Source organism: Macrobrachium nipponense, chromosome 40 (assembly GCF_015104395.2).
Source record: "Macrobrachium nipponense isolate FS-2020 chromosome 40, ASM1510439v2, whole genome shotgun sequence".
In the NCBI taxonomy this organism is placed as follows: domain Eukaryota; kingdom Metazoa; phylum Arthropoda; class Malacostraca; order Decapoda; family Palaemonidae; genus Macrobrachium; species Macrobrachium nipponense.
The window spans coordinates 23,979,574-23,988,421 of record NC_061101.1 but is presented as its reverse complement, the minus strand read 5'-3'; the positions used below and the strand labels follow the sequence as shown (position 1 = coordinate 23,988,421).

The window sequence follows — 8,848 nt, the reverse complement described above, 5'->3', positions numbered from 1 at the left end:
GTGTCTGTCAGTTGTTTTCAAGAAGTTCTCGGGTTACATGTCAGATCATAAGATGGTTTGAGCCGTTTTTGGTAATGGATGAACGCAGCCAAGTTTTCTTGCGCCTATGTGTACTGAATGACCGTTCAGCCTGAAAAGAAGTCTCAGTCAGCAACCATTTAAGCCGTTTTTGGTAATGGTGGACAGGGGCGTAACTCACGGGGGGGACGTGTCCCCCAAAGGTTTGAGTTAGGGGGGACACAGTATACTCTGTCCCCACCCCCAAAATAATAAATATTGTGGTTAAATATCACGCTCCTACGAAGACAGAGCAAGAGCAAGGAAATTTTAATTGTTACATCTTAAAGACAGTGTCCTGAAGTTTTCTTTGAACCTCTGAAGAAAATCTATATAAGTTTTTAAGAACATGCTCGAGGTAGTTGACGGTGCCAGAGAACAACTGCAGTTTGTTCGGACTAATGCAGCTTTTCATGACGTTTTTTGTCACCCTGAAGAGAATTGCAATGAGCAGCAATTGGAATCATTAACTTTGCCAAGGAGACGAAAAGTTCCGAAAAAGTATGATTCTACACCTACAACTGAGCATGTCCCTGCATCATTCGAAGTATAATTATAGAGCTGGCTTTCTTTCGGGCCATCGACAGTGCTATGCTGAATCTGGACGAGTACTTCACATCAACATTTTTATTGAGGTACAAAAAACTGATGCTGCTGAAACTGACACAGTCAAAAGATACCCAGAGCTTGTTGACTTTGAAAGTTTAAAACTACAACTTGGATTTTTCAGATCACAGTACTAGCCAAAATCCATTGCTGACGCCAAAAAGCTATTCTGCGAGATGACACCTGAACTGAGGTCATATTGTTTCCCCTGTTAGAAAAGTTGCTGAGAATAGTCATGATCTCACCAGCCGGGTCATGCTCAGCAGAGCGTTCCTTTTCTGTTTGACGAAGACTGAAGACATACTTGAGATCTTCTATGACACAGATGCGACTCAACCACATATACTCTTTTGTCATATACACCAAGATCACCTGACAAGCTTAGATGACATCACTATAGTCAAGAATTCATAGCTCAGTCAAATGAGGCTCGACAAAATATATTTGGCAATTTCCAACCCCATGTATTGCTTTTTTTTTCTATGTTAGAAAGGAAGACAAAAGTCTTGGCTGCCTATATAGCTTATTCTGCCTCTCCCTGCTTTTAATTTCTGTGAATGCATTTCAATATAAGGTAAATATAGCACCATTATAAATCCTGTAGGCTGTAGCCTATATGTATTAGTATCTATAAGTACTTTGTCTTGAATTATTATTATCATCATTATTATTATTACTATTATTATTATTATTTTTTTTTTTTTTTTTTTTTTTTTTTTGTTTTTTTTTTTTTTTTTTTTTTTTTTTGCTCTATCACAGTCCTCCAATTCGACTGGGTGGTATTTATAGTGTGGGGTTGGGTTCCGTTGCATCCTGCCTCCTTAAGAGTCCATCACTTTTCTTACTATGTGTGCCGTTTCTGGGATGACACTCTTCTGCATGAGTCCTGGAGCTACTTCAGCCTCTAGTTTTTCTAGATTCCTTTTCAGGGATCTTGGGATCGTGCCCTAGAGCTCCTATGATTATGGGTACGATTCCACTGGGCGTATCCCATATCCTTCTTATTTCTATTTTCAGATCTTGATACTTATCCATTTTTTTCCCTCTCTTTCTCTTCAACTCTGGTGTCCCATGGTATTGCGACATCAATGAGTGATACTTTCTTCTTGACTTTGTCAATCAACGTCACGTCTGGTCTGTTTGCACGTATCACCCTATCCGTTCTGATACCATAGTCCCAGAGGATCTTTGCCTGATCGTTTTCTTATCACTCCTTCAGGTTGGTCCTCGTACCACTTATTACTGCAAGGTAGCTGATGTTTCTTGCACATGGCTCCAGTGGAGGGCTTTTGCTACTGAATCATGCCTCTTTTTGTACTGGTTCTGTGCAAGTGCCGGGCATTCACTTGCTATGTGGTTTATGGTTTCATTTTTCGTATTGCACTTCCTACATATGGGAGAGATGTTATTTCCGTCTATCGTTCTTTGAACATTACCTGGTTTCTTAGGGCCTGATCTTGTGCCGCTGTTATCATTCCTTCAGTTTCCTTCTTTAGCTCTCCCCTCTGTAGCCATTGCCAATTGTCATCGCTGGCTAGGTTCTTTAGTCTGTCTCATGTATTGTCCGTGCATTGGTTTGTTGTGCCAGTCCTCTGTTCTGTCTGTCTTTCTCCTGTCTCTGTATATTTCTGGTCTTCGTCTACTTTTATCAGTCCTTCTTCCCATGCACTCTTTAGCCACTCGTCTTCACTGGTTTTCAGATATTGCCAGTGCTCTGTTCTCGATGTTTACGCAGTCCTCTATACTTTTTATTATTATTATTATTATTATTATTATTATTTTATTATTATTATTTTGATTTACTGTATATCTGGGAAGGGGCGAAATCCTACCTCCCTTGTATCATATTGTTTTGAACAATAAGGCAGAAAGTTCCAAAAGATTTAAGGTGCTATAAGAAATTGGCTAGTGATTTTTACTTATGTATATATATATATTGAAAATCAATGATGCACAAGCTAGTTTGACAAATGCTTTACGTGATAGGGTAAGCGTGTCCACCAAATATTTCACGGCATTCATGCATAGGGACGCATAATTGCTTTCCAGATGCTTAACGTTAAAACCACCCATATTATTTAGTTTACCTTCCCTTGTAGGCCTTGCAGTGCCCCTAAAAAAGTGCTGAACAGGCTCGCTTCGCTCGCCACCCACCCCATTGCCTTCCCCCCCACCCCCACAGCTTTTTAGAATCAGTTACGCCCCTGATGGTGGAACACAACCAAGTTTTCTTGCGCCTACTATGAGATTCAGGGCCTCTGTAACACGGTTTTTTCGCAAATAACTTTTTATCTATGCATTTCATAAATATAACGCTCATTGAGGAATACATATTATATCAACACATAAATTTTTGAGTGTATTCTGCACTACGTAGGTTGAATAAATTTGGTACTTATAATGTAAAAGTGACCTTTTTTGAAGACGGGCCAACTTACTCAGAGAAAAGGTTTCGAACGCACTCGTTACGTACTTATGACATCATTTCTTCCCTCTTTCTCGATGGATGATTGGCTATACGTAACGAAGGCTAAACCTCTGGCAACAATGACTACAAATTTAAATACAAGCAAAGCAGTACACCTTTATGAACTCTGGAACCTCCCCACTTATAATTGTCATAATGAACAAACCAACAAAATATGTTAATAAATACAAAAAACACTTCGATTATTAGTCTAACACCCAAAATAAGTTTCCAAAGAAATTACAGTCTACTTTATAGGTCACAATCAGATTGACAAGATGTAGGGAATAGTTGGTAATTACCAAAAACATAGTAGACAAGCGTGATTTTTGATAACTGCTAGTTATATCCAATGTCAAGCAATTTTTATTTATTGGCTATCTACCTATTTACTGAAAAAAAAATAGCCGGTACCGTTTATTGGCTTTAGACCTTCACCAATAATTATCGTCAGAATGGTGACTTCATGAGGCTCACCCACTTTCGCCTCGTTATAATTCAGGATAACACTGAAGGCTACCATGGGCATTGTTGGATTAGAAAATTAACTTCTGGCTATAAAAACTAATTTCTCGAGTAGTTGTAAGAAGTGCTAAATGATCTCAAGGATCCCAGCAGTTTGTTCTAAACGTTTAATTCATGTATATTACTGCTATACTGTTGCGGCACTACTGCTACAGTAGTATTACTACGCTAGCACTGATACCCCACCCACATCTATGTATTGTTCCGCCATTCATAAAGTCTTTGGGTTTCAGAGCCGATGGCATTTCTGTCTGGTGGATGGGCGGGCAACATTTAGTTAATATGGCGTTTGTTTACCTTGCTTACGTAATGAATGTTTTTCGACTCTTGGCTCGTAATCATTGGCCATGGCGTCGGCCTAGATCATTTTTACTCTATAAAAATCAAAACTATCGGGTTTAGGTTATTGATAATGCTGACAAAATTTGTGTGTGGTTGTAAAATATACATATGTCAACTTTCAGCTACATCCGATGCTTTGACAAGGAGCAAAGTCCAAAAAACCGTGTTACAGAGACCCTGAATCTCCATATATGGTAAGTGTACTGGACGACCGCTCAGCCTCAAAAGAATCCTCAGTTCAGCAACCTAGCGATGGCGTAACTTCCAAACAGCGCCATTCCATTTTCAGGTCTACCATAAAAACATACTATATTTGTCAATAAATAACGTCTGTTAAGAAAATCAAAGGCTTAGATGCAGGAAAAATAGTAATAAACTCAAAGGTAGCCGCTGCAAGCGTTGGCGTTTGCCGACCTCGTATGTAAACAATGGGATGCGTCAGTCCAAGGCCAACAGAATTCTATTGGCCTTGCGTCAGTCAAAATCTAAATGAACAATCAATTTGACCACGAATCTATGAAAAAATGACAATCTATCAATTGACTATTTTAATATTTAATACTTGTGTGTTGAGTATATATTTCATAATATTAATAGCCTCATTTTTAGCATATGTTACATCAAAGTTGGTTTGGAAAAAGTGGGGTATAAATTGATTATAAATTGATATTTGTCCCCCCACCCCCCCAAATAAAAGAGGGAAGGAAGGCTTTGTCCACTCGGCCGCCCACCCCCCCCACCCTCCCCCCCCACCAGATGACGCCCATGCTGATTGGTTGGGAATGCCTATCATTATCTATGGGAGAGCATATACCACCTTCCAAATAGTTATGTATGTAGTGCTGACAGTGTTTCCGATAGACTAATGATATTAAATGGGCATACCTAATGTAGACTGTAAATCATTATAGTCCAGTGTTACTCATACCATCACTTGGAAATTTATCTTATTCATAAAAACCACACTAACACACCGAAATACTTACCAGATAATACAAAAAAACTAGCAGACCACGAGCCCGTGCGGACACAAAGCCAGATAAGACTAACAAGAGCAGCAACTTAAAGATAAGGCACTTTTATGTAGCAGTAGAATCATACACAAAGACATTCCCAACTCTTGACAGAACCAAGATAAGATAAGAAAGACGGACCACAAAATCAGTATTAGTTACAAAATGGATCTAAAAGAACTGATTAAATTCTGGACTGGATACTGATGCAAAGGGTTGGTTGGTTTGCTTTATTCTAAGCTATGTATTTTCTCAATTTTTCACCTTCGTCTGTCGGTTAAACAATATACTTGAATTTCAATATGTCTTATTTACACATCATAAACCCATCTTACAGAAAACTTTAAAGTTGCGTAAGTCATTGACTGAAAGATATCTGTATCCTGAAAATTCAGAGGAATATGACAACTGAATTCACTCACAAAATGTGCAAGTCAGTGTGATTTCTCGTTTGATATAAAATTTGTAGCAGCTCTGACTCATGGGTGAGAAGCTTAAAAAATCGTCGAGAGCTATACAAAAGTTTGCAAGTTAAAGGAAACTGCTGTACGTGGCGTACATAAATGAAAAAAAATACTCGTCACAGAAAGATAGAGAGATAAAAGTGAACGGTGTCTTAGTATTAAGTAACAAGATAGGTTGCGAGATTTGATATTGGAAAGGAAGGAAGAGTTGCGGATATATCTCGATATTGTTAAAATGAGTTAAGCACAGGCATGCCTCCTAGATAGCGAAAAACTTACTTGTATAAAGTATAAACCCTGCCTATCAAGGAAAAGGCGGTAAAGAAAATCTAAACTTCTATAGACCAATATCGAACTTATTGAAATGTTAGTTCACGAGCAAACTTGGAAACGCTTAGAACAATTCACATTATACCTGATGATCAGTCAGCCTACAGAAAAAAGCACTCAACAGAGTCCAAATTGTTCGCAATTATAAATATGGTAAAATTTTCGTAATTATAACAAATACGGTAACAATTATACCATGTGGAAAATGTGGCATCCTGGTAATGCCCGACCTAAGGTAAAAAAAAGCTACTAAAAATACAGGAAAGGTTACAATAGCTACATCAAATGTGAAATCAGAAGGAGTGACCTAACAAAAGGAGTCCCACAAGGCAGTATTGAAAATATCTAACCGAAGATACTCGGAAAACACCAATTTGCAACCAAATACTTTCGCGGCTTAACTACTGCAACTATATTATATATACTATGGTCTCCCCAACTACCTACTAAGAAAATTGCAAGGAGTACAAAATAAAGCCGCCAGATAAATAAAAGTGCAACGTTCCCTTGTTCCACTAACACCATTGGCTCCCGCTAAAAGCAAGACTAGAATATAAGATACTAATGGCAATCTTTAGAGCACTCAAATATGAACATCGGCGAAACTGCTCAAGCTCCTTTAAGGCGTGAAATGAATATTGTAACCAGACATTCAAGTGAGGCATATAGGCTATTTGAACCTAGAACAAACTGAAGTCAGAGGAGAGAGCATTTGTACGTGCTGTGCACCAAGTCTATACAACAAGACATGTAAGTCAACTGCGGGGGCGGGACGGTTGGGGATGGAACAACTTTCAATTATTGTCCACGCCAAATGTTTCCTCTAAGTTTTACATTACAGATGCTGGAAATGAGGCTGTTAATAATATATAAAATATATACGTACAACACAAGTAAAACCATGATCTGTCAATGTTCACAGAGAACCTTTGCTGCATTTGATTCTCAAGACATAGCTGTTAAATTTGTAAACAAAGTGGTAGACACGCGGGCAAATATTTTGGGCAATTTTTAGTTTACCATTATTGTTTGGCTGTATCCAGAGGTAAGCAGCACTTTATCAAATGCAAAAATGCTTTAATCCTCGAGGTGGTTTCCCATTAATGAATGAATTGCCTCCAGGCATCTCGATCCTCCACCACTACTTTTCTCATCCAACTATGTTACTGTTTGTAAAATATTCGTTTAATACATTCAACAATCAATTCATTCAGTATTGTCCCACCCCCTTTATACTTTCTCTTTGCTTTTCTTCTAGTACTATCACAAGAAGTACATTCTCATTCTTGTCATTTGCTATTTTACTACCCGTTTTGCAGCCATCCTAACCGTAGATATTAACACCCATATTGGAGTAAAGGCTTTTATTGTTACAGGACACTACTATTTTCAGTTTCAATGCAGTCCTATCAAACCTATAATATATTGCACCATAAAATGTTTATCTTTATCCTGTCTACTTATACCGCAAAAGTTTGCAGTATTATACCGATCATAGTTTCTACAAATAAGTGGAACTGTATTTTGTGGATGTCACAGAAGACTGTATTTTAGCCAAACTGTAAATTGTGGACTTATATACCTCGATTGATTAATATTAAATCAGTCTTCCTTCCCGTTAATATCAACCATATATTCATAATTGTCAGGCATTAAAATACACCAAACAATGTTCTTTCAAAAATAATTCTAGGGCATGCTAATGGTGCCTCCTGCATAAATGTAGGGAGCAGCTGATGTAAAGTTTTTCTACATAGATGAACATAATTTAAAAGAAAAGTTTTACCAAAAGAAAATAGCCTTGGCGACAACACGAATTGGAATCAGCGTGGTTAATTTGGCTGACACATTAATATGAGTTTCAGACCAAAATTCTGTAGTTTCCTTTCATCCTCTTTGGTGTATGTCTTCAATCTCGCTGAATGGTATGCCGAGGCAATCTTTATTCCTAACTAAACAGATATTTTAATGTCCAGTTACTGTGTTGACGTGAATATAAATCTGATATTACTCTTCTTAAAAAAAGTTATTGTACTGGCATGAAACGGACCTTATTCATTCAAACTCGAAGGCTTAACCTACAGAAACCTGCACTTCTCTGTTCATCTTATCAACCACTCCTTTGGTAGACTCATTCAAGTAATTATCTTGGATTTTTCTCAAAGACTTTTTCAGATGACCTTATCTTCAGTTTTCCTTCCATTCCGATAAAATTGCAACATTGATACTGCACATTTGCACTCACTTGCGAGACAAACTATTTCCACGTTTTTGTTGACAGCTGATCCAAAGATGGACACGTCGTTTGCGGTAATTAAACGTAAGACTGAACAAGCTTGGTACTAAACTCCATATTTCCCAATCCCAAATATAAATATATATATATATATATATATATATATATATATATATATATATATATATATATTATATATATATATATATATATATATATATATATATATATATATATATATATATATATATATATATATATATATATGTACGCACGGGAATCGTCAGGCTTAATTTGCAGGTAAACACAGCAGACAATTCCATGCCTAAAGACTGACTGGTTTGACAACTGTTATTAACAAACAAGCCTTAGTACTAAGCCAAGTGTTTCTTGTTGCAAAGAAATGCAATACTACACGTTACAGCGATATAAATTAGGTATTACTTGGATATTCAGAGGACCACGAAGGGAATCTTCACTCTCTCCAGTTGAAATGAACATATGATTAATTAAGCCTGATAAAAAAAAAAAGCAGATACTTTCCGGATGCATGAGTTAACCGAGGAAAATCATCGCGCGATTTCCCACTTGGTGCAAGATATCAAACGTAGGTCTAGAATCGTGATACTTTGCAACCCTGTTCAAAAGTACACGAAAGAACAGTTCGTGTTCTCTTTTAATTAAAGAAGGATTAGGTACGAACGATTCTAAAAGACTAACCACTTTCAAATATCTAACGGCCGCTTAAGAGAAACATCACGAGCCAACTTGCACTGCAACCGCTTACGACAAAAAAAACCACGCGGTT

At 37.4% G+C, this 8,848-nt stretch overlaps 1 protein-coding gene across 4 annotated transcripts in view; it reads right to left on the bottom strand.

Annotated features, from left to right (window-relative positions):
* Nucleotides 1-8,848, bottom strand: part of LOC135212006 (multidrug resistance-associated protein 1-like) — a 198,822-nt gene that overhangs the window by 188,103 nt on the left and 1,871 nt on the right. The window contains exon 1 of one of the 4 annotated variants that reach the window (XM_064245283.1): nt 8,761-8,781. The exons of the other annotated variants lie outside the window; for them this stretch is intronic. The gene's annotated coding sequence lies outside the window, so the exon portion shown is untranslated. Of the gene's footprint in view, nt 1-8,760; nt 8,782-8,848 lie in introns of those variants that run through there. 4 annotated transcript variants of the gene reach the window in all.